Raw genomic sequence first — 23,669 nt, 5'->3', positions numbered from 1 at the left:
ACAGCAAATGAAAGAAAAAATAATGAAGGGATCCACAAGCAAAGGGAACTAAAGTGTGCTACCTTGACAGAAGACACTGAAAACTATTTAAATGAGTAGAGATGGATGGATAACTCTGATGATCTCAGCTTCAGTCTGGAGAGGAGTCTGGAAGGAGCTGGGAGCCTGATCAGCTGCAGCTTGACAGACTGCTTTTCATCCATTTTGAGAGGAAGTCTCAGAATCTGAGCTCTCAGTATTTTTGGAATGCTTGTGCTTTTGGGGATTCCTAATGCTTTTATTTACTGTTTCATAATATTTGCATTCTGGTTTGCATGTGGTATATGCATTGGAAGTAACTTGAAATGCTGGAGGTTTCTTTGCCTGCATGCCTAAATACAGTAACACCTTGACTGGCAGACTGAAGAAAAGATTGAGAGTGCTCTGGCCGTAATTCTTGACCATGGTCAAGTCAAGACCTTGATTTCCTTAGTCACCAGCTCCTCATTGGGACCACACTTAAGCAGCAATGGTTTATGTCTCTAAAACAGAAAAGCTATTATCAACTAAAGGTAAAACATATTCAGTCAATCAGGTTCTGGTTTGGGGATGTTATGGATGTCATGTAAAATGAAGTACTGACAAAACAGCACAGCAATGAAATTCTATTTGTAATTCCACTGGTTTCCAAACAATTGTTAATAGCAACTTCTTTCTGGACATCAACAGGGCAGGAATGGAGGACAAAGTGAGGTGCAAGGGAGCATATGCCCCAAAAGAGGCATACAAATCCTGCCCACACACATACAGTTGGATCTGACTGATGGGCAGCACAAGATGAGTGTGTTCTGCAGCAGATGCCACTCTGTTCTGTATCCTGTGGCTTTAGTATTTTACAAACATCCTGCTGCCTCTCAAATGTCTGTAAGGATGGTTTTGAAAATGTAAGCCAAAGATAAGCAATGCAAAGGTGTCTGCTTGAGTCCACAGGCAGGCAGAGCAAGATCTTCAAAGGTCTGAATGTTTGCCATTCATCTTAATGGCATGTTATTACTAAAGTCATGCAGCAATACATGGTTTAGGGTTGTTAACTATTTCACTGCAAGGTAAAACTTGCAAGGAAATATTAAATTGATGAATAACCTGTAGGTATACTTTAGTCATTCTCAATGCCACCTCATTTTGGCCTTATATTGCAGTAACACTTTTTATCGGAGCTTCACATTTGCATTATAAAGAACTGCCTAGAAATTATTTCCAGACTGAATTAGCTGATATTCTGACTGTTTTGCTGCTCACCTGACAATCTACCTTTACATCACAATTTGACACTTCTGGGACCATGACTTTATATGATTCAAGCTTCTGAGGAAAGCAAGAGGGGCAAATCTTACATGATAGCAAAGATCGGCAAGAGCTACATTACTAAATTAAGACAAAAAAGTTGATGTGTTGTGACTTGGTAATTCTGCAAGTTTTGAGACAGATGCTGTCATCTATTTAACTGAAAGAAGCAAACGTCCCTTCTCCAAATAAATGTGGAGGGGGACCCCAGGCCAAGTAGAAATTTACAGTAGATCCACCAAATTATTTTTCCTAAGTTGGGCACTGACGGGACCGCGAAAGAGCTTTTAAAGTCAAACTCATTTTATTATAACAGAAACTGGATCCTGTAGCCTTTTTAACAGATAAAATTTTGCAGGAGACAAAACAGAAGAAAAAGCATTTGGAAACCGAATTCCTTCTCGCCCACTGCGTCCTGGCAGAAAAGGTCCTTTTTTTCAGGCTTCCTCTCAGTTCAGAGGCTCAGGAACTTTCTGTATTGCACCAAAAACCTCCTCTGAGAAAGATCCCCAAAACTCTAGGAAATATCTTTTGTCCCATCACTGAAGCCTGGCTGTGCGTCTGCTCTTCTCAGCAGTTTGCCTGTCTCCCCCTATGATGCAGGTTCTGTGCCTGCTTAGTTCTCTTCATATCCTCACAGGAGTACTCCCACATTTTACTCAGCAATTGATTATTTTTATTTCATTGTTATTTAACTAAATTAATTGACTGTACATCATCTAAAAAAAATCATGCAGAAAATGAGAGAGGCTGATTAGAGAGGAACTATCTGGAGGGTGAGAGGAGAGGAAGCTGAAGGCTGTGAACTGTCAGATGAAGTGAATTTTAAGGCTAACTTGGCACCAAGTGTCTGTGGTGAAAGAATGTCACGAAGAGCAGTATCTGGCCAAGTCTTTGGGGGCTGGTTTCTTTGATGTTTTTTGCTTTAGTTTTTAATCCCATAAAAACTGTACGTGGCATTACTGAAAGAAATGGGCCAAAAGAGAAGATTGATTTGGCTGTCAGAAACAGACAAAATAATGGAGACCTTCCGAAAGAGCTGTAGGAAATCGGGTAGGAAGAGCTATGAGAAGTACAGAAATATCAAGCGTTGGCAGAAACAGAAACATGAATGAAAAGAGAGAAACTTTGCACATGGTAAGGTGCTGCTTTGTAGTAATATTGAAAATACGGTGATATATTTCAACCTCCACACAGAGTCTTCAAGAAAGGTAAGTCACGCACAGGAAGGAAATTATCAGCTAAACATGCTCTAGCATGAGAATTTAACACTTCTCACTGGCACTTTTTCTTTTTAATGAACAAAATACAGGTTCACTCTAAATATAATAGTTTTGAATGCATATATCTAAGCCTCGCTTGTTTGCTGGACATATCCCTTCATACATAAGAATGTGCAAAAAGTATTTTCATGTTTAACTTTCACATTGTTCTAATGAAATATATATATATATGTGTGTTGCTCTTGACTAGAGAGATAAGACTACGCAAATAGCTTTCATTTCTTTTGCATTTGACAGGACTGCCTGCCTAGCAAATTGAGTGGATACTATGGTCAGTGCACCTTGAGCTCCAGGAAGCCGTGCAAAGCAGAACCCAAGCTAGTCCCCTGGTAACAGCAGGCCTGAGGCTGTGCAGCTGCCAGAGTAGATGCTGCACCAACAAAGCTCTCATCACAGCAGGGAAACCAGGCTGCTGGCAGTGTGTGACAGGGGGATGCTCTGGGCATGAAGGCGGAATGCAGTGCACTGTCTGCTGGGTTGGAGTCCCCAGGCAGACAAGTGTCACACTGCAGGTATGCACATAGGGCACTTTGAGAGCTGCTCCTTAATGAGCTGATAGCATGCCAGCTTTGATTGGCATGAGGCAACCACACGGGTTTTAATCTCTTCCTCTGCACGCATAGTGACTATTAATGAGAGGATTACTGTAAAGTGGCCTGAAACTAAATGGCATGTGTGGAATCTCATGGCTACATAAGTCACAGGCAGGCTTGGATAGCACAAGAAAGGTGCAGTCTTCTTCTTGTTTTCCATAAAGAAAAGCAATGATCAAATACTCAGTGTCAAACTCTTGCACAGATGTACCCAAACTCATAATGATCATCAGCTCTAAAAGTCCAGTTGCCATTGCCAGTATGTGAATACCTTGCATGGGTGTCACCTTGTTCCTATAGCACCGAAAGTCTAGCGGTGGGAGAGGTGATCCCATCAGCTGAGGAAGCTGACAAGCCAGTACCTTCCACAGATCTGACTGTAAAAAATCTTGTAAACAAGCACGTGCTTGGATTTATCCTGTAGGACACTATAATACCCAGCTATGGAACTGCAGGGTCACTGCTTGCCAAAATAAGACTGACTAAGCTGATGTTTTGCAGGTACTCCAGGCTCACCCTCATCTCCAGAGCACATTGTGCAGCACTTTGTAGTTAAGGTTACACAGACACGCTCAGCAAAACAGGATCCCTTTCACCGGGGTGAGGGGAGCAGAGAGATGGCTGCTAGCTGCCAGCCTGGAGTGGAAAGTGACTCATGGTCATGGAATAGGTCATTTCCACTCCATGTGAACGCTCTCGCATAGTATTCAGGTTGGTTTCTGTAACAAGGAACAGCCTGGGCTCGGGTTTGCTTCTGGGCTTGCTGCTTCTGCTGCAGATAAGCAGGAAAAAATAAGCTGTATAAAAATGGGTGTTTTCCGCTGATGAATGTATGATTGTGGACTCTGGCAAAATTATTGTAACTTCCACTGATTGAACATGTGGTTTAGTTTTGCTTCATGCATCTATGTAGAAAAGAAAGAAAAGAAAAGAAAAAAAATCTCAGTAGCAGCTGCATTGGCTTCTGCTAATATTTGCTTCCCTCACAGAAAACCTCAGAAAACCTAAGAGGTCCAGCAAAAGATGAAACCCTTTCTTTATTTTTATTTCAAATCATGTCTTCAAAATGTGAGTTTCTTGTGGCAGATAGAACAGGAGCTTATCTATGGTGATAAGCTGGAGGAGGAGGCTGTGCTGTGAGCACTTCTTTGGGGAAGCCTCCTTGACCCCAAACAGGATAATCTACAACATTTGAAGATTGAGAGATGATAGCAATATTTTTTTCCAGGACATTTCTCAGAGAAGAAGGAGGGGTGTTGTTATTGTTGTCGTTTGACCGTGGCAGATAGAATGCTGTCTGGAGACACCGCCCTTGCTGGAAAATTGATTAAGGCCTGGATTTGAAAGGTGGGCATTTCCTCTACTTTTAGTTACCATATTAGTTTTTCACATTGGGGGGAGAGGGGGAGGAAAGAAAAGGAAAAACAACCTTGTTTCTCTTATTCCTGTTACCTCCCTGTGTCACAACGATTTGCTGTATGAGAAGTGAGCTGCTGCTTCTTTTTGTTCTCCCCCTCTAGGAACAGTTGCTTTAGGAGCGATTCTGGTAACCTGATACCACTTGATGTATTTTTGCTGGAATATGGAGCCTACATAAATTGCACCATAAGCAAATTTCTTTATAATGGAAGGATCGGGAAGCTGCAGCTTGGCAGGCTGATTCACTGGTGTGTTTTTTTATGTGTGTTTTCTTTTTTTTTTAAGGTGGATTTTCCAGATGCTTCTTAACAGCTGGTATTTGCTAAAAAGGAGAATTTTCTAAAAGATATTGGGGTTATGAGGTTGCCACAGTTTGCACAGAGCATCCCAACTGTAGGCAAAGAGCCCCAGGTTCAAAACAGATGCTACCTGCCTGCCAAATACCACTCCATAACCTGAAAGGAAAACCATTGTTGTTTGCACTTTCCTATTTGTCTGACTGATTATTGCTGGTGTCACAGGTGCCCAGAAACTCTTGCTGAAAACAAATCCCATCTTCACAGTCTCAAAAGCAGACTTGTTTAGATTCAGGATGGAGAGATATTGGTGTGTCCACAGCCTGGTGTGATGCAGGTGGGGCCCTTGCAGTGCTAATCCCAGAAAGGAACTGGAACAGAGCTTTGGGTGAGATCAAAGATCTTATCAATCATGGCTAGAAAGAGATCAGCCAAACCAGCATGAGCGCAGCCCAGGACTGCCCTACAGTTTGACCCCTCCCTAGCAAGCAGAGCCTGCACTCCAAATCTTTCTCTTTTAAATTGTTTACATTGGAAGCGCTGTTTATTCAAGGAGCCAGAAGAAAGTCTTTGGGCATATATAGCAAGTGCTACAGTGAGAGAAGCTTCCCCAGGCTGCTCCTCTAGCATATATTTGGACCTTGTAGGGCTTCTCCTCTGACAGAAGAGAAGTGCCTCAGGGCTCCCTTATTCCTCCTCAGGCCGCTGACAGCCAGGCTGTACCACCAATGCCACAGCCCCTAACCAAACCCACTGCAGAAGCGGTGAGCCTTTCTGTCCTTGGTGAGCCGGTGATACAGCGGAGAGACTTTCTGTCCTCATGCTGGAAGTTGTGTTTCTTGTCTGGCATGGGCTGAGGTGCTGAGGAGTGTTCTGAACTATGCAGACCATGCAAGCTCTGTCATCAGTCACCCAAAAGGGAGAGCTCTATTACAACCCATTAATGCTCCCAGACCACTCAGGCTTAGTTGTGTTGTCACTACAGCACTTATCTGTTCCCGGAGCGTGCGTGGGGCTGCACCATCCGCCAGCCTTGCTCACACTGCAGCACAGGGATACATGTTGTGCATGGTGAAGCTATTCCTCAGGCTGTGCGGCACAGGAATTTCTCCTGATAAGGTAAACCCCTGTGATCTGCCCAGAAACGGACCCTGCTCTGCAGAAGGAAGGGGAAAAAGAGTTTTCCATTTCATTTCTTTCACGGAAAAGAATGCCGCTGACTGAGCAGGTTGGAGCAAGCAGGAGATGCATAGAAGCATACAATCACCAAGGTTAGAAAAGACTTCCAACATAGTCCAGTCCAACTGTCCCCCTACCACCAGTATTTCCTCACTAACCCATATCCCTTAATTCAACATCTAAACATGGTGGGAATGCAGCTCTTGCCTTATCAGCTGCAGGCCCCTGCCTCGGAAACTCTTTATCACAGCATGACATTTATGGAAGGCTCAACACGCACCAGAAAGGCTTCTGGATTTGGGACTTCTGCTGCTAAATAGCTTGTGTGATGATGAATGAGTACTTTAAACTTACAGCACATTGCTTCATTCATCTCCACAACTAAGCGTTTCCTAACAGGAATTTCACTGGGCTCTCTGGAAACTCAATGTTCATAAATCGCTTTGAGAGCCTTTCCTCAAAAGCTATAAAGATGCAAAACATTTCTTGTTATGTACATATAGAGTAAAAACATAACTCCAGGTTATAAATCCACAACCAAGTGATAAAGACCGTTTCAAATCCACTCTGCTCAGGATTCGAGTGCCCTGGAGCAGGCTGGGTGCATTCACGCTGTAGGGCCTTTGGCCTGTATTTTCTTCTAGGTCCCACAAGTCACAACTGATGCACAACACAGCCTTTCCTTCATGTTGTTTTGATGTAGTCTACACCAGACCGGTGTGATTCCATTCTGATTCCTAACAAAACAACCTGATCTCTTGATAAACTACCAAGTCCTTCAGAAGGCCTTTCAGAAACAGTCTGTGATTTCTCCTGTTCAAAGAAAAGTTTGTAAGAAAAAGCAAAGCGTGCATCATCTCTTGATAGTCATGACAATTAGGTCTCACCCCTTAGTCTCACACTTTAACTGTTCAAGAAAAGCTATGCCATTAAAAAGCCCCTTTTTGAATACATGTTTATAATGTGTGCCAACTTCATTTCCCTGAGCAAAAGATCATCTCTGCTGCTTTGCTAACTGATAAGATGTTGGTCTGTGTCTGCAGGGGGGACTTTCCCCAAAACTCTGCACCTGGGGATAGCATCCATCAGACACAGCCTATTCGCATGCACCTCAGGCTCTGAGGGTCACCCAAAGTCATCCTAGCTTGCAAGGTACGCACATTCTCTTGTTCTGGGGTAAGAGGGCTGTTTTCTGTTGTTATTTATTGGTATATATTTCATTTACATTTTAATAAATGTGTTTGTGTGTTTGGTTTGTTTTTTTTTTTTAAATGTATTCACAGTATTTCCATTATTATATTTTCAAAAAGGAAGCTGGCTTTTGAAATCAGTTTTTCAGATCATGTTCTCTTATCCCTTTGAGTGTTGCTGAGATTCTATTTCTTTCCTCATGGGGATCTTATCCTATATAAAGGACAAGAAATAGGTGTGAGACAGGAGGCAGGAAATGTGTCATTTCAATATAACTGCAGAAAATTGTCAGATGCTGTGAATAGTTACTGGGGAAGCAGAGGGAGCCGTGCCCCTGAGCATCCATTTCAGCACAGCTCTAAAGGAGTCTGTGGCTAAGGAACTTGGGAGGCAATGCACCTAGCACAGAGATATACACTTCTGCCAAGAAGGTCCTTGATTCTTAGGAACTTCTGAAGATCCACTCAAACATCTTTTGCCTTTGTAGTGGAACTCATCTACAGATCGTGGCAGAGATCTCCACCAGCTTGACATGTTCACCAGAAGCACAATCTGATTCAATAAAAGAAGGAAATGAATTAGGAAGCAATTTGCTGAACTGGATTTTATTCTTTACTAAAACTTAACTCTTGTTTTTACTGTCTTGGTCTAAGCCCTTTTGTTGTGATTTTAATGTTTCCTTTTTGGCTTTTGTAGCCTTCATCCTGATGTACAGAATTCAGAATAAAAGTGAGTTTAGTTATCCCATGGGGACATATGAAGGAAAGACAAATCAAACTGAACGAGAGCCTTGGTAGAAAACACAGCGTATCTAACAATGCATAATTGGCAACAGAAAATGTGTCAGATGGGATTTGTTTGGAGAAGAACTTCCAAAGAAGGCTAAGAGCCAAGCTGAAGTAGTCACCTAAAGTTACTGTAAGATTTATGTGCTGATGATAGACTGTGGGGCAAAGCATTCACATGGGGAAGGTCATGCTCACTAATTCACTTGGTCAGTTCCCAATAGGGAATTACCAGTCCTGAGTGATATTGCCTGGAACAGGTATCCACCATTAGAATTTTAAAAACACAGAATAAAAAGCAGATCATCACGGTGTAGATCTCACAGCTCCAGGATGATGCTAAAATTATATGCTATTTGGTTATGATAACATGTCCAATTCTCATCTGCTTTGGATGGAAAATATTTATAGAAAAATAACTGAGCAACGTTAATCAGAATGCATACAAAATTTTCTGTCTTATCAACAAAATGTTAGTAAAGATATTCAAACAACGGGTTGCTTTCCAGAGAGAATGAACAGCAAGGTATTCATAGCAGAGTTTGTAGTGCACTGTGACCTGATAGCAGCCTTTCAATATCTAAAAGGGTGCTACAGGAAAGAAGGGACAGATTCCTTAGCAGGGTCTGTGCTGACAGAACTAGGGGAAATGGTTTCAAGCTTAAAGAGGGTAGATTTAGGCTGGATATAAGGAAAAACTCTTTACTGTGGGGGTGGTGAGGCACTGGAACCGGTTGTCCAGTGATGTGGTTGATGCTCCCATTCCTGGAGACTGTGAAGGAGAGGCTGGATCAGGCTCTGAGCTGTGGTGTCCCTATTCGTTGCAGGGGAGTTGGACTAGATGGCCTTTAAAGGTCCCTTCCAACTCTGAGGACTCTATGATTCTATGCAGGCTATGAAGTCTAAGCTGCTACACAATAAAGCAATAGCTTCTCATCTGGGGATGTCAGTGAGTGATCAGCATAGTGTTGTTGGCAAGGGAGGAATGCTTTGTTCAAACAGAGAGAGAAATAATAAAGTCAAGATACGTGCAACGTTTCATCTTTCCTATTCCCTGTATTCAGGATTAACGCCTTCATGTATGAAATGTGCTAGAAGATGGGGATAAGGTGGCAGATGAAATTCATTAATGAGAAATACCAGCCAGGGGACAGATAGAACATGATAAATTGATCTGCTTGTGCAGAACACTGGTTACTAAGCCATGGGCTGCTCCCTAAGTAATGCCACCTATTTTGTTATATTGGCCCATTATATCAGAAGCAAATGGCGCTAGCATGGCAGTAGATGTTGCACCTTCACATCAATATCCCATTATATTTTGTAGCTGTAAGACAGATGGTGGTTGAGGGGCAGTCTGACAAAATGGCATCTGACATGGAAGTGTGTATGAAGCAAAGGGGTGGAGTTGAATTTCTCCATGTGAAAAAAGCAGCGTTTGGAAGTGGCAACAGTGACAGTGGGTCATCTCCACTAGTGCAGATGTTTATGAGCATGAAATGCAGGCTCCAGTTCATTACTAGTGAAAATGGATAGCAAATGGTGGTAACTGTGTTGAAAAAGTGTTTTGTAGCTGAGAATTTACTCTATCAAACAGTGCTTTTGTTCTCTTTGTATTTGTTGTTGTTTACATGGAAATAAAGAGGAGGCATTACTTTCAGAGATACCTATATATGTACTTCTTGCTGCTTAGAGAAGAGATCTTGGGGTCACCGTGGTTAACACTCCAAAAATGGTTATGCATGACTCAGAGAAAGCCAGAAAGATTCTAAGAGAGAAGAGTGAAACGAAAACAATCATTGTTTCACTGTGTGAATTTATCATCCACCTACACTGTGGTTATTGCAGGCAGTCCTGTTCCCCAGCCTCAGAAAGGACAGTTAAGTGAAAGAAAGGTTGGGGAAAGCTACAGAAAGATCAAAGCTATGAAATGTGAGGGGAAAGTAGAGAGACTGCAGTTTGTTGGGGTTGTTTTTTTGTCTTGAAAAAGAGAATTGTGAGGAAATGTAATAGCTATAAAACCAAGGCAGCAGGGGAGGAGATAGATAGGAAGCACTTACTCATTACAACCTTTGCTTGCTTTGCTGCAAGAAAAGTTCCAAGGCAAAGGAGGAGATTGAGGTACTCTGTTAAAGAGTGAAAAACCAGCAGCTTTTGTCTCAGTGTATAAAAGTACTTCCTAATTCTATTATTTCAAGACAGATGAACTTTTGATAAATAATAATGCATTTGGGTTCTGCAATCCCCTTGATAGCCATAGAGTGAGTGCCTACCGTAGCACAGGTCTTTCCAGCCAATGCTACAGAGCCCAACCCCCATAAAACAGTAAACATCAGCACCTAATGAGGACACAATATTTGTTAAGGCCATTGTATAGTAACTGCTGAGTCAGGACCTGAACCACTGATAGAGCACCTGGGGAAAAGACCCTGCCAATGCTGGTAGTGCAGGTGAAGGCAATTCAGCTGTGTGCCCGGAAGGGATGGAGCCTGGCTGCACCAGTTGCTAAGAGATTAGACCTCATTTAAAGGCTGACTGCAACTGGGAGAAGGCTTCTTTCTGGAGATCCCTCCTAGTTGAAGTTTTCCCTGTGAGCCTAGATCTGCATAGCTGGGTGAGTACTTTTCCTTCCTTTTGTGCTAGCCCCTTTGATGCTATACTCCTGTATTGCCCTTCCAATTTGTTGACCTTTCTGATTATTACACTCCTGTATTGCCCTTCCACCATGTTTATCTTTCTGATTGTAACAGCCCTGAAACAGTTAATCACATACATAAGTACCTGTATGTGATAAGATACAAATATCAGTAAAAAGAAATATTAATAGTGAATATAGGTAAGCAACATTTGCATATGTTTATAAGAACACACGCACGTGTGTGCTTATGTCTTCAATATACTCAAGTAAGTTGCAATTTTTTTTTACTAGAAATGGTGCCAATGGATCTGCATGGCAGTGCTCAAGATTATTATCTCTGGTTGTTTTTGTTTTCTTTTCAGCAGTTCTATCCCTTTTGTTTCAAAGAATTCTCTTTAAACTCCTGTCAAACGTTAGCATTTGCCTAGAGCGTTTTGTTCAGTTGATGGATACGTCTGTGGATTGGTTGAATAAAATTGGCTGTGATATAGGAACTTTACTGCGAAAAACTGTTGGTAGCTTTTCACTCTACAGGAAAAAAAAAAAAAAAGACTTTTTTTACTGAAACAGATTTCTCAGATACAAATTTTTGACTAGTTGTAAGGGAATGTCAAAGAAACGAAAACATTTGGGTCTGTTGACTCTTGCCAGCTCCTGCTGCTACTATTTATTTTCAGGTTATTACTTTACTTTTTTTTTTATTACCAAGTATTTATTAGTACTGCAATGGTGCCCGGAGCCCTCATGACCGTAGTGACTACGCCTTGCAAACAGGACAGTGCTCACAGCCCAAAGCTGATGAAGTTCAAGGAATATCTGGACAACATTTTTAGACATAGGGTTTAAATTTTTGGTGGCACTGCATGAAGCCGGGGATTGGACTTGATGATCCTTGTGAGTCTCCTCCAGCTGTGGACAATGTGGAGGGAGTGAAAGGCAGATAAAACTGTAGTGAAAAGTCATAAGGAGCCATATCTGGTGAGGCTGGGAGAAGAGGCTTCGTCACATAATGCCCCTTCTGTGACACTCAGGAGAAAAGCAGACTCAGTGCACCAAATGTTGAGTCCATGTTCTTTATAAATACAGAGTGGTTAGGAAGAAGGTATGAGGAGGCTGGAGGCACCCTTGATTAGAAGGCAACAGCTAAGTACCTGATAAAGGAGTCAAGTGGAAAAGATGCAGGTGGAGGTGTATGACTGAAGAAGAGAGGGGCTGGTGACTTTGCTGTCAAAGAGAATGACTTGGCTGGGGCACCTGAAACAAGACTGATGTAAGCCTGAAGAATAAGGAAATGAAGGGCTGAGTAAGATTAGGCTGGTAGGGCACTGAAGCAAGGTGGGTTTGCAGGGATGTGGCAGCAGGGCAGTACTCAACCAGTCAGCACTATAAATAGAAGTAATTCCTTTGAAGCTAATGGATTCGGTTTGGCTTTCATTAGGTGAGGACAGTGAGGGGATGAAAGAAAATGATGATGGTCATGCTAGAGAGAGCTCTGGAACATAACTCATCTCTACAACGTCTGACTCAGGCAGGGCTACGCAGCCAGGGATAAAACAACCAGGGAAATAACTCCCTGCCTGCCTTGGTGCTGAGGCTGGGGGACAGAAAATGAGTTATTAACAGCCACTTTATGTCAACAGTGGCATAACATTAATCTTCTACTGATCTAAGTTGATAATAAGCAATAAGAACTGTTTGTGGCTTATTCAGTGTGAATTAAGGCAACAATGAATAAAATATCAGATACACAGTAAAGTTAATTAACAAATTAGAGACACCGAGACAATCACTGGCAAACACAATTGTAATTGCTTAAATAATGTAGGAGTTGAAGAGCAGATGTAAATTAAGTTAAATGGATAGCCTCAGTGACAGAGATGTTTAACAGGTAGTAAAATCAGTGCACAGAAATGTATTCTGCTGTGCACTGAGAAGACAGCACAGAGGTGACTAGGGCAGTAATGTAGCGCTGCATATCAGACATTCTGTTTATAACATAGCTATTATTTCTACCTCCTTATAAGAAAAATGTCAAATAAAACATCTGTATTCAGTCCATTAGAGAAATCATGTCAGCAAAATTCACTAGGGCAAGTCTGAAACACCATGGAAAATCATCATTCATTTTGAGGCAAAAATCTGCCTCAATACCTGCCATAGGAATGTGTTAAATACATTATTTGCAACAGCCACTAATGCTGTATTGAGGATGAAATCCAGGCAGGCTCAGCAATTTATAGCAAACAAGAGTGAACTGGCATCTCAAACCTTTAGTTTGTTTACAGAATTCATGTTAGGAGCCTCATACAGAGAAGAATGCAATTTGTTGTAATACAATGGTTATACACGTTGCTTGTGGCCATTGGGAATTGTGCTGTAACAAAGAAAGAAAAGACTTTACCTGAAGTGTTGCTGTCATACGGCATTTATGTGGCCGATAAACAGGAAAACGTTTGCTCCACATCTTGGTGTAAGGCCATTGTGAAGCAATAAATGGTTTCTGAACCGGAATACAGTTGCTGCAGCATCTATTTTAAAGCCGAGTTCTGAAAAGTGGCATGTGAGATGGAATTCCTTTGTTCATTTTTGTTTGTTCACTCCTTCATCCCCTCCCAGTCTCTTAGCCTTTTTCATAAAATTTATAGTTGCAGGAGGCAGACCTTTACCTCTACAGCTACTGCTTTTTGCTGGCGCTTGCCTGTGGTTCATGTGGCAGGGGTACATGAAGGCTTGCAGAGTGATGCAGACAGAACTGAGCCTCTGTGAGGGAGGTGCCACACTGAGCTCTGGAGCTTCATGCCCTCCCTCGGATGGGGGAGAGCTGCACCTTTAGGTCAGGTTTGAATGGTGTCCCTCCTAATCTGTGATCCTTCTAGCTTCTCTCATCTCCAAATATCTATTCCCTAGATATTGTTCTTCAGGGACATAAGGCGGGATCTTTAAAAGCTCTAGAGAGAAAGGATAAAGAGTTCCTTCCATATAACATGGCATATTTGTCTTCCAAAATAAACTGTTCTCTGTATAATTCAGTTAAAAAGAGAGAGGGAAAAAATAATCTCTTCTGAAGACAGAATGAGTGAAAGTTCCTGCTTTGAAAAGCACATTTTACATTTGGCATTTTGGAAGGGATTTTTATTGTGTATTTTTCTGCTTAATTGTTTCACTTTTGTTTAGTGAAGAGGCATTCAAGGGAGTGAAATTAAGCCTGTGAACTAGTGCCACTAATCACATTAAACATGGGAGAATTGAACTAGCAATTTCCCCCAGCTGTAGGCAGTTGGTGAACCAGGCAGTAAATCTACTGCCATCCACCACAGAAAGAGCTGCTACCGCGTTTCCCTCCCCTCTGCCTTTGGATTTCTTTTGTATTTAGCTGGGTATTTTAAATCCTTGCCCACATTTTGGATGCAACCCAAAAGCAGCCAATGGTTTCCTTCTTTGCAGTCCTTGACCAGGGTAAGGCCTTTGAGCATTAAGTATGCTTCAGAGAACGAGCACAAGGAGACCATCAGGTACTGTGGAGCTTCCAGCACTGCAGAACTCAGAAAATAGGTCAGTCACCCCAGGAGGAGGAGAGAAAGAACTTGTTTTCCTTTCTGTCCTGTCAGTGTTGCTCCAAACCCAAAGGAAAACAACCATTTCCCACAAGCTGTATGGCTTACTGCTGTTCACAGTGTTGGCCTTTTAATCTTTTTTTTTCTGCCCTAAAGTTGGGGCTTCTGGTGCCGTTTGGGTGCACAGGTGTGTGGAGAGGCCCAGAGCAAGCTGATCCCCCAAGTACCCTCGTGCTGGGCACTGCAGCACGCTGCTTCTATTGCTCCCAACTCTACAGAAAGGCCTCCTTTCTCTGCCCTGGCTTTAATTTCTTCATTAGTCCTACAAACAGGTTTGGTTTTTTTCCTATTTTTATTTTTAATTCCCTCTGCATTAAAAAAAAAAAAAAAGAAAAAAAAAAAAAAAGAAAAAAAGGCTTTGCAAAAAAGAGGGCTTGTGCTTGGCATGTAGCAGAGTAACATGAGCATAATAAACAAGAGTGGCTGTCCCCATAAATAATAAAAGGAATGTTTCTCTTCACGTGGCAGCTTTTCAGTGGAGAAAAGGCAGGGAATAGGTAGCGCTGCAATAAAGTGCTTGTCTCAAGCTCTAATCCCCATTTCTGTTGGTTTTTTTTGGCAAACCAGTAGCCGGTGAAGCAGGGCCACCTCTCTGTCTTGCATTCCCTTCTAACTGTTATCTGATTTCTTATCTCTTGTACTTTGTGTCTGCTGGGAATGGCAAGGTTCCTTAGAAGCCCCATTGCATTTCTTTCCTCTGTTTGCTGTTCTCACAAAGATGGAGCCACGCTCCTCTGGTGATGAACTGGGACTCGTAATGCAATCTTGGAGGTGAAAATAGACCCTTCTCAGTCTAACATGACCCTGATTTATGTTCCTGCAGCAAAGGCGATGAGCGTGTGATACAAATGAATAACTGTATCACTGGAAAATGTTTCTGATGTTGTTTCAGCTGCTTATGTAAAAAAATGCTTAGTTTTCCCACCATTAGCAATGTGATTTACAGGCATGTCAAAATTTTCCTTTTCTGGCCACTCAACTTCAAACTTTGAATATATTGCAGTTGGCTTCGATCTGCAGAGCCATGTGTTAGCTACTGCAGTAGCTGAAATGCATGCAAATTATCCCTTTATTCTGGCGGAGGTTACAACATTAAAACAACAACAACAGAGAATGGCCTGTGTGGAGAGTATCATAAATAATTTAGCTTAAGTGAATGCTGAAATTAGTCAAGGCACCGCATTGCTTGGCTCCGAGAGGTCTATTTGCAGCCAGATATGTAGAGTGCCCTCTGGCCAAAGCTTAGCCTTTCAAAAATGGAAAGCAGGAAAAACAATATGATCTTCTTTTAAAGCGGTGCGCTGGAATGACCCGTGGGGTTAAATATACCTAGACAGTCCTCCATGCCATAGTGATCTCGGGAGAAAACACCCTGCTTATAAGAACTACCAGCTAGGAAAGGAGATAACGAAGTGTGCGTGTGTATTATTGGCAAGTGCTCTGAATGGCAAGGCAGGAGAGCTGCATGCAGTGTTATCTTGCATAATTATTGGGTCACCGTACTGTAAATGAAGTGGTTGCTATACTTAGTGGCACTACTGTGCTGCGTGCCTGGCTGAGGGCCGGATCCAGCCCTGCCGCAGGCATTTAGGCTGAGAGCAAAGCTCCAGGCTGGGCCCTGCAGCTCCACCGTTCCTAGGTCTCTGGGCAGTGACAGGCTACACAAGGCCCAGCTGCAGGGAGCAGGCTGTGGTGGCTCCCAGAGCAGGAGACTGCCCTGGAAAGCCATGATGCCTTTCTCTGGAGGGGGAGGGCTGGAGGAGAGAAATTGGGCTGTGAACAGAGTTGACGAGAGAATGGGAAATGAAAATAAGCTGAACGCTTCAGTTGGTTAAAGGGAGAATAAACAGCTTAAGCTTTGGGAGATAGATACAAGAAGATAAGAGATATTAAAATGAAAACTTGTGTAAAGAAAGTACTAGGAAAGATCACTGTGCAACATTACCATGGCAAAGGACAGGATGCTATTGCAGTATTTTCTTCTAACTATCAGGCAAAAGTGGGCTAGGTGTTATATTCTAATTGCTCTTAACCAGTGCTGCTCTTTTTTCTGTAATGGCCATGCCTGCAGCTATGGCATGCTGCTGCCAGTTTTCTCTCTGACAAGTTTACAGTATAAGGGTGAATACAGTGACGTACTATAGTGCATGTTTGAGTTATGCTACTGTGTTGCCTGACACATCACTAACACTTCTCAACTCCCAGGGAAGCCCTCTAGGTTACTAGATCATAAGGCCAGCTTACAAATGTCCCTGATAATTTAGACTTCAGTTCCAGTTTCATGGGAACCAGGTATAATGACAAACCCTAAGCATGAAGGATTTCCTGTATAGAAATCTATACTTGCTGGACAGCCACTATGTCACTGCTGGTCAGTGCTCTTGAACAAGTCGATGGCTGTAAAGAGGATTTCTGCTGCCCATCATGCTGCCCTGCCAGTGTCCATCGTACAGACTCGTGGTTACAAGGAATGCTAATACCCTCCCTGCAGAAATAGGTGTTGGTGAACATGTTTATTCACAACTTTCTCCCCCCTTTATTTATTTATTTTTGATTGTCCACAGGAACCTCAAACTTTATCATGGCACAAAGAAATAAGCTTTGGACTAGGGTGAAGGCAGTCCGCTTTTGATAACTGGCAGTTGATTTGAATTCCTTTGGCATTTCTATTGGTTTCAGGTATTGCACTTGCACAGCAGTGTTTGCTGTTCTGAGTTGTGCTCGTTCCACACACGCTGCCACAGCACCAAACAAGATGCTACCAGGCGTGGATTCAGTTACTAGAAACTTGATGAACAAGAACATGAACTTGGTGTGCCTCATCAACAACCTTCAAATTTTGCTTCGAGAAGGACATGGAAAGCATAGGAGCCTCTGGTGAGAATATAGTGGTGAGAACATAGAATATATTCTAACCAAACATTTCAAAAAAGAATTTTTTTTTTTTTAAGTTTTTGGTTTTCAATGGAGAACAAACTGCCATGACTCAATGACTCTATAGTCTTTCTTTGAGTTCTTTCAAGGCTTTTTTTGTTTTGTTTTTTCTTTTTGTTTTTTTCTTTTGAGAGATGGAATGAAATTACGTTTGTGACTTAAGCCTGCGCTGTGTGCATGTGAGGTAGGAGGAAAGAGTTGTACATTCAGCTACCTTTGTATATTTATTTGTTCAGCATGCTAGCTCTTGTGCAATTTGCTGGGAAGGAATGCCTGCAAAAATAAAGCCATGAGGTGGCTCAAATGGAAAAAAAAAACCCAGAGCGCTTTGAAAGCCTCCCTCCTGACTTCTGATTGAAGGGATCTGTAGAGTTTTTGACACGCTATAAATCTGTGTTTACAAAAAAAGCCCAACAAAAGTCGATGCCAGCTCTAGTTTATTGAATATCAAGTGCTATTAATCCACAGTAGATCCAAGACAAAATAAGAGTTCAGCTGAATGTCTGTGTCAAAACGTGTATGGTATTAAAAAAATACCACGCAACTCAATCCTAAGAGAATGGGAAGATCCAAACTTATTCCAAATTGTTCCAACTCTTCTTCCACAAAACTTATCTGTGAACTTTGTATTTAAATGCAAACCCATCTCTTGGTCTGGCTTATTCTTTTAATTTATTTTATTTGTTTTGCAACTTCAAATGTTTAACAGACAAAGAGAACCCTCCTCTCCTAGCATCTTGAGCCACTGAGAGAGTAGCTCATGCAAAGCCCTGAGTTTCATTGTGCCTCTAGAAAGGGAAAGCAAACTGTAATTCCACAGCTCCTTTTATCGCGCTGCTGCATTTCTTTCTCTCCTAAATTGTCACTCTAAACTTTTGCGATGCACATGCGTGTTCAGTTTGTGGTATGGATGCATGCTGAGGTTTATAAGTTACTTGGGCACAAAATTTAACAAGATGAAACCTTTCTTTATGAAGCCCTTGCTAGTATCAACAGAGTAAGGTGACATTTCATTGCATTACTTGTTTTAATCCCATCTGCCAGTTGTTCATCTGCTTCCTAAGAACTGAGGCAGAGTAATTTTCAGAATAGAAAATTGCCTCAGATATCAGCAATCCAGGAACACAAACTGCAGCCCTAGAGATGAAATCCAGCACCCAGGCATGTGAGTTTCTGTCATTCTCTGTGTGGTGCCTCCTGAATTTTCCTGAAATTCTGCCTTCTGAATTTTCTTGAACATTTTCACACCTTGCTTTGCATATGCATCCCTCATGCACTCCAATAGAGATAGAGCCATCCGCTTGTAAGGATGATGTTCCCAGACTATGCAGACACAAATGCTGCTTGGACATGGTGCCACTTACAGGAAAAAAAAAATCTAAGGCAATACTGAAGTGGAATTTAATGAGTCATTCTCAAAATACGCCATGCTTTCTAGCACCCAGGGAGACATTTCTAGTTCCCCTTCATCCCTCGAGTTCTGCTGCTACATGCTCAGGACAGCTGCTCCTTGACTCTATGTAGCATCTCCACTGCTGCTTCCATCCAACCCTATCACAAATTCACCAGCAAGATGTCTCTGGTCACTTGAGGGACTTGTGTCTCCAGGGATACATTGAATTCAGCACACCAGTACCACAGTGTGTTGAATTTCCTAATGAATCTTCTTGTCTTTGGCCAGGAATGTGTCTATTTTCGTGCTAAAACTGGCCTTCACCAGGAAATGCAGAAAGCAAGAAGTTTTTTTTTCATTAATACAACAGTTCTGAACATGCCCATCCTGTGTGTCAGAGCATCTCTGCCCTGCCTGCACTGCATGTTAATCTTTTGAACTCCCATCCCCTCATCCTCGTGTTACCAGAGGGACAGGGTAATGAGGTGTTCATAAAACTGGTATTATCCAGAGAAATGGGGGACAGAGAATGCCCAGCTGTTTTTTTTTATTAAATTAGCTTCCCAGAGCATTATGGAGAGGGACCAAATGCCACCAGTGACCATGTCCCAGAAAAGTTAGTGGACTTTTCTCTCTTTGCAGCTATTTACATGTGGGAACTGGAGCTGTGCTGCACTCTGCGCAGGAGCATCCAGAAAGCTCATTCTGCATGCACGAGCAGGGCATGCTTTAGGGGGTCAGGGGCTGGAGATCTCTGAAGTAACAAAAGCTGCCTGAATTAAGAATGAGAAAACTTCACTGATAACCAGAACTTTACAAAGTTGCTTAAAACGAAAAGCCTGTGAGCTGCTTTACTCTGCGCTGGTGGGGAGTACTTGCTGGCCTTTTGTTTTTGGTTGTTTATTATTATTACTATTATGTTTTGTAAATGAGGAGGCAAAGGAAATGCTAAAGTGAAGGGCAGGACTGAATCTTTCTACCATGCTACAATGCTTTGTTTATTCCTACATTTTATCACTGGAAACTTGATCATCTTTGCTGGCATTTTAGAGACTCCACAGTTGCTCTGTTCTCAGCACTGCCTGATAACAGATTTGTGAAAATCCCTCTGTGCAAAAGAGAAGGGGGGTGGACAGAAACAAACTTTTCACAGTGACTCAGAATTATCTCACTGGTAAGTTTAGAGACAAACTGCTTTTTAAAAGTCCCTGCTGCCTTTGGAACAGACTGGGAGGGGGAGGAAGCAGTATTCATTTACATTGTAAAGTATTCCTTTTAAAACAGAGAGAAAGAAAGAAGTATTTAGAGGGGGAGAGAGAAACCTTGTGTTTTTCATAGCAACACTTTGCTTTCTACCCGTAGTTCTAGAATTTCCATTAGGCAGAAAAACAAATATCAAAGCTGACAACCACAGAGATGAAAGAAAAAGCCAGCGGAGAGAAACAGTTTTGCATTGGCTGTTTTTTTCCCTTGCAAATAGTACAGCTATGACAAAATAGCAATGCTCATCGACAGCATCGTCAAAGGTTAAAACTACAGCTAATGATAGAGTAGTGGTTTTCTGGCATGTTAGGGCAGCGTGGCACACAGATTTCTCACCATATTTGTAGTTTACTTGTTCTCTCAAAAGCAACAATCTTAAACCAATCCCACTGCCTTGTGATAACAACCAGTGTAAAGCAATTATTGTCTCAAGCTATAGCATAAACTAGGTTGGGAGCTCCTCTGTATACTTTGTTATCAGCCCGCTGGAGCAAATATAGCACGGCAGTATATAAAGAGTCATTAGTTCAAGTCAGGACTTGGGTGACTGAGCAGGTGGAAGTTATACATGTCAGATGGAGGAAGCTTAAAGCAATATTGAGTAGCAGTTACATAAACCCTGCTCCTCTAGAGAGGGGCAAGCTGCAGAGGTTAGGGGAGCCTGAAGTGGTCAGAAAAATCAGGTAATCCAGAGGCATAAAGCTTCCTTTTGACCGCTGTTGGGCTAAGGTCTTATCAGCAAGTAGTTAATCAAGAAGTAATTTTGTAAGGACTGAAGTGCTCATGTTTGGTTTAAAGTGGAATTTAGGTGCATAATTGTGGTATGCAAAACACCCAGCCTACCTGCTCACCGCTTCTCTGCCCAAATACATGGTAGTTCACACCACAGCAGTAGGTTTCTCTCTCCTCACCATCAGTGAGCGAGATGTAGCATTTTTCCATTCGCTTAGCACTTTTGTTGTGAATCCCATTTGGAACTCCCACCTCTATGTGACTGGCTATGCTATAATGGCCTCACACGTCGGATGAGGAAGGTCCTACAAGAGAATCTACTGCAGAGGAATGGGTAAGAAGATGCATAGGAATTAGTTGTTTTTTCCAGTTGAGGGGGACTCCATATCCAAATGGCCTTCTTTCTGGAGAGTGCCGTAGGCTACTGTGCAAATGTTGCTGGTGAGAATATTGCCTGGGGGCTTCTACTTTAAATAAGAGCCAACAGTCATTTGAGGAAAGACTGAGCATGGAAATACAAATTAAAGTAACCAGGATATTGAAAGGACTGGTACTTCAGCACTTGAAATGGAATTCAAAACTGAAGATTTTGAATAAATAGATGACACGAGGTTAAACCATGAAGAAAGGGCATAAACAGCAAATGATGTGCCTATGATTGCAGTTGAATCTACTGTTCATATCTTGCCTCTATGCAAAGGTTTTAAATATTTAAGGAAATATAACTGACAACATCGAGAAAAACAAAAAAATAAGATAAAATACAACATGCACTTTCAGAGTAGATTATGCCATGCTTACACGGTGCTTGTCTTTATCGATTGATCTCCTTGCTGAGCAGGAATGCAGAAAATCCAAGACACCTTGATGTCAATGAAATGTGTCTGGGAAAACAAGAGTTAACATAACAAAGCTGAAAATTAGTAGACAAAAATGGAAAGTGGCTAGGGGACCAGCTAATGAAGAAACAACCGAAAAATGAGGGCATAGCACTGCTGTCAAAGTGAGGCAGAAAGGAGATATATTAGATAAAAATCAGTGCTGGCATAAGAGCAAAGTAGTATAAACCACCCTAACTAAACTTACACTGAAAACTTAAGAAGTTTTGAAACATCAGAGGAGTGTGGTCTGGAACAGGCATCCAGCGAGTATAATGAAGGCTGTGTTTCGAAACAGAACTGTGCAAACAAATTTGAGCTTGATAAATTATAGACTACAAGGCTGACTCTGATAGCAGGGACCTGGTCTCGATGACCCAGGAGACCCTCTCTAATACTTTCTATATAATTTGGGATACAGGAGCTGGAATGCTTGAGGACCGGACTGATAATGCATGAGATGACTGTTTCAAATGGCATTAAAGAATGAAGTGACTTGTTCTTTCATCACTTATTAGTCTGAGAGAAGAGGTGAAAGAGAGAGGTAGAGCCTTTTTGAACAGTAAGAATTTGTAAAAACACTTTTTTTTTTCTTTTTTTTTCCCCCATTGGTATTGACCAACACTTTGTTCTGAATGTATTTAAAATGGTGGTATTTTACACTGATACAGGGGTTGGTCTCAACTGTAAAATTTTGTGATAGGCTAGCAAAAATGATTGCACCTTAATAACAAGGGGGGAGGGGGAGGTGGTCTGTATCATCAGAATAGTGCAGAATAAAAATAGTCCTGGGGAGGAACTCAAACAAGTGATGTAATCCAGCCCCCTTCTCTCAAACTCTACCCTACAGCATTCCTGACTGATGTTTGTATATTAACCTGTTGGTAGACATCTCTGAAACTGGATGTGTGTGAACTTCCCCAGTGGCTGCACTGCTTTTGCTGCACTCACTGCTAGAATGGTTCACTTATGGTCTAACCACAATCCTCACAGCAACTGAAGTGTTTTGTTTGTTTTTTTAACAGTTGTCCCATATTTGAAGAATTTTTTTTTACTTTTTTTTATGCCTTCAGCCTTTATTTTTCTCTTGATCAAACAGTGCCAGTTCTTCCGACATTTTCCCCACTGGTTGCATTCTTTGACCTCTAATCCTTCCTTATCTCTCTTTCTTGAATTCAGTAAAATTGACCTAAATCCACGCTGACCAGTGAAAACCCATTGCTGAGCAGTGCGAGATTAATTTCTGCATCTTGCTGACTTCAGTTATAAAGCCCCAAGTGACAGTGTTTACTTGGAAGTTCTTCCTGGTTTTAAAGAAGGTCATCTCGTGAAGGTGAGAACAAGTGTCAGCCATGTGGCTTTAAAAAAAGAAAGAACTGAAACAAGGTAGTGTGAATGATGAGCAAGCCCTGACTTCTAGTAGAAATGCTCTTAATAAGCCACAAATAAGAAAAAAACAAAACCAAAAACCCTGTACAATTACAAGGCATATGTTTCCAGTTTTAAAAGGAAACACAGAAGCACAAATAGCAAGGAATGCTGCTTGTTAATAAGTCTAAGTCGAAGAGTTGTAAATCTTAACCAAGGCAGAGTACCCTGGAAGAAATGAACCAGTAAACATCATTGGAGTTTAGCTTTTTTTGTTTTAACTATGTTGGAAGCTAAAGGAACTCTAATAATAGCTAGAATTTGATGTTATACAAGATAGAAATGTTGATCATATTATGGAAGAGAAAAAATGTTCACGTACTGGAACGTCTGTATTTTGAAATAATCTGGTTGATCTCTTTGCCAGCTTTTGCTATTGGCAGGGTGGTGGTTTCTAAAGTGGAAGGGAGTTTTCTGTGTTTTCAGGCTGCTTTGTGTCAGATAACGTGTCCAACAACAATGACTCTGTGCTCCTCATGTGCCTCCCTTCAGCATGAGTTTCCTTACTACGTGCTCAGGGACTTGCTCTGCTCTAACAGGAAGGACTGATCCTCTGCCCAGGTACTTGTGCTGCTCTTTGGGTACTGGAAAGCTTTTTCTACACGCAGATTTGTTGGTTGCAAACCTATTTGTTGCTGTGCTTCCCTGCATGCTCACCTTTAAATTAAGACACTTATAGTTTCTCCAGAGTTAGGTAGATGGTGCATTATTTGTGTGGAT

The 23,669-nt window shown here is 41.8% G+C and overlaps 1 long non-coding RNA gene across 1 annotated transcript; it reads left to right on the top strand.

The window, feature by feature from the left end:
- Positions 1-10,638: 10,638 nt before the first annotated feature.
- On the top strand, positions 10,639-22,989 carry LOC140249375 (uncharacterized). The gene is made up of 3 exons (XR_011903000.1): positions 10,639-10,683; positions 17,001-17,198; positions 22,701-22,989. It is a non-coding gene; the product is annotated as an uncharacterized lncRNA (long non-coding RNA).
- The last annotated feature ends 680 nt before the right edge of the window (positions 22,990-23,669 follow it).

Source organism: Excalfactoria chinensis, chromosome 3, assembly GCF_039878825.1.
Source record: "Excalfactoria chinensis isolate bCotChi1 chromosome 3, bCotChi1.hap2, whole genome shotgun sequence".
Taxonomy (NCBI): domain Eukaryota; kingdom Metazoa; phylum Chordata; class Aves; order Galliformes; family Phasianidae; genus Excalfactoria; species Excalfactoria chinensis.
This window is presented reverse-complemented; position numbering and strand designations above follow the sequence as displayed.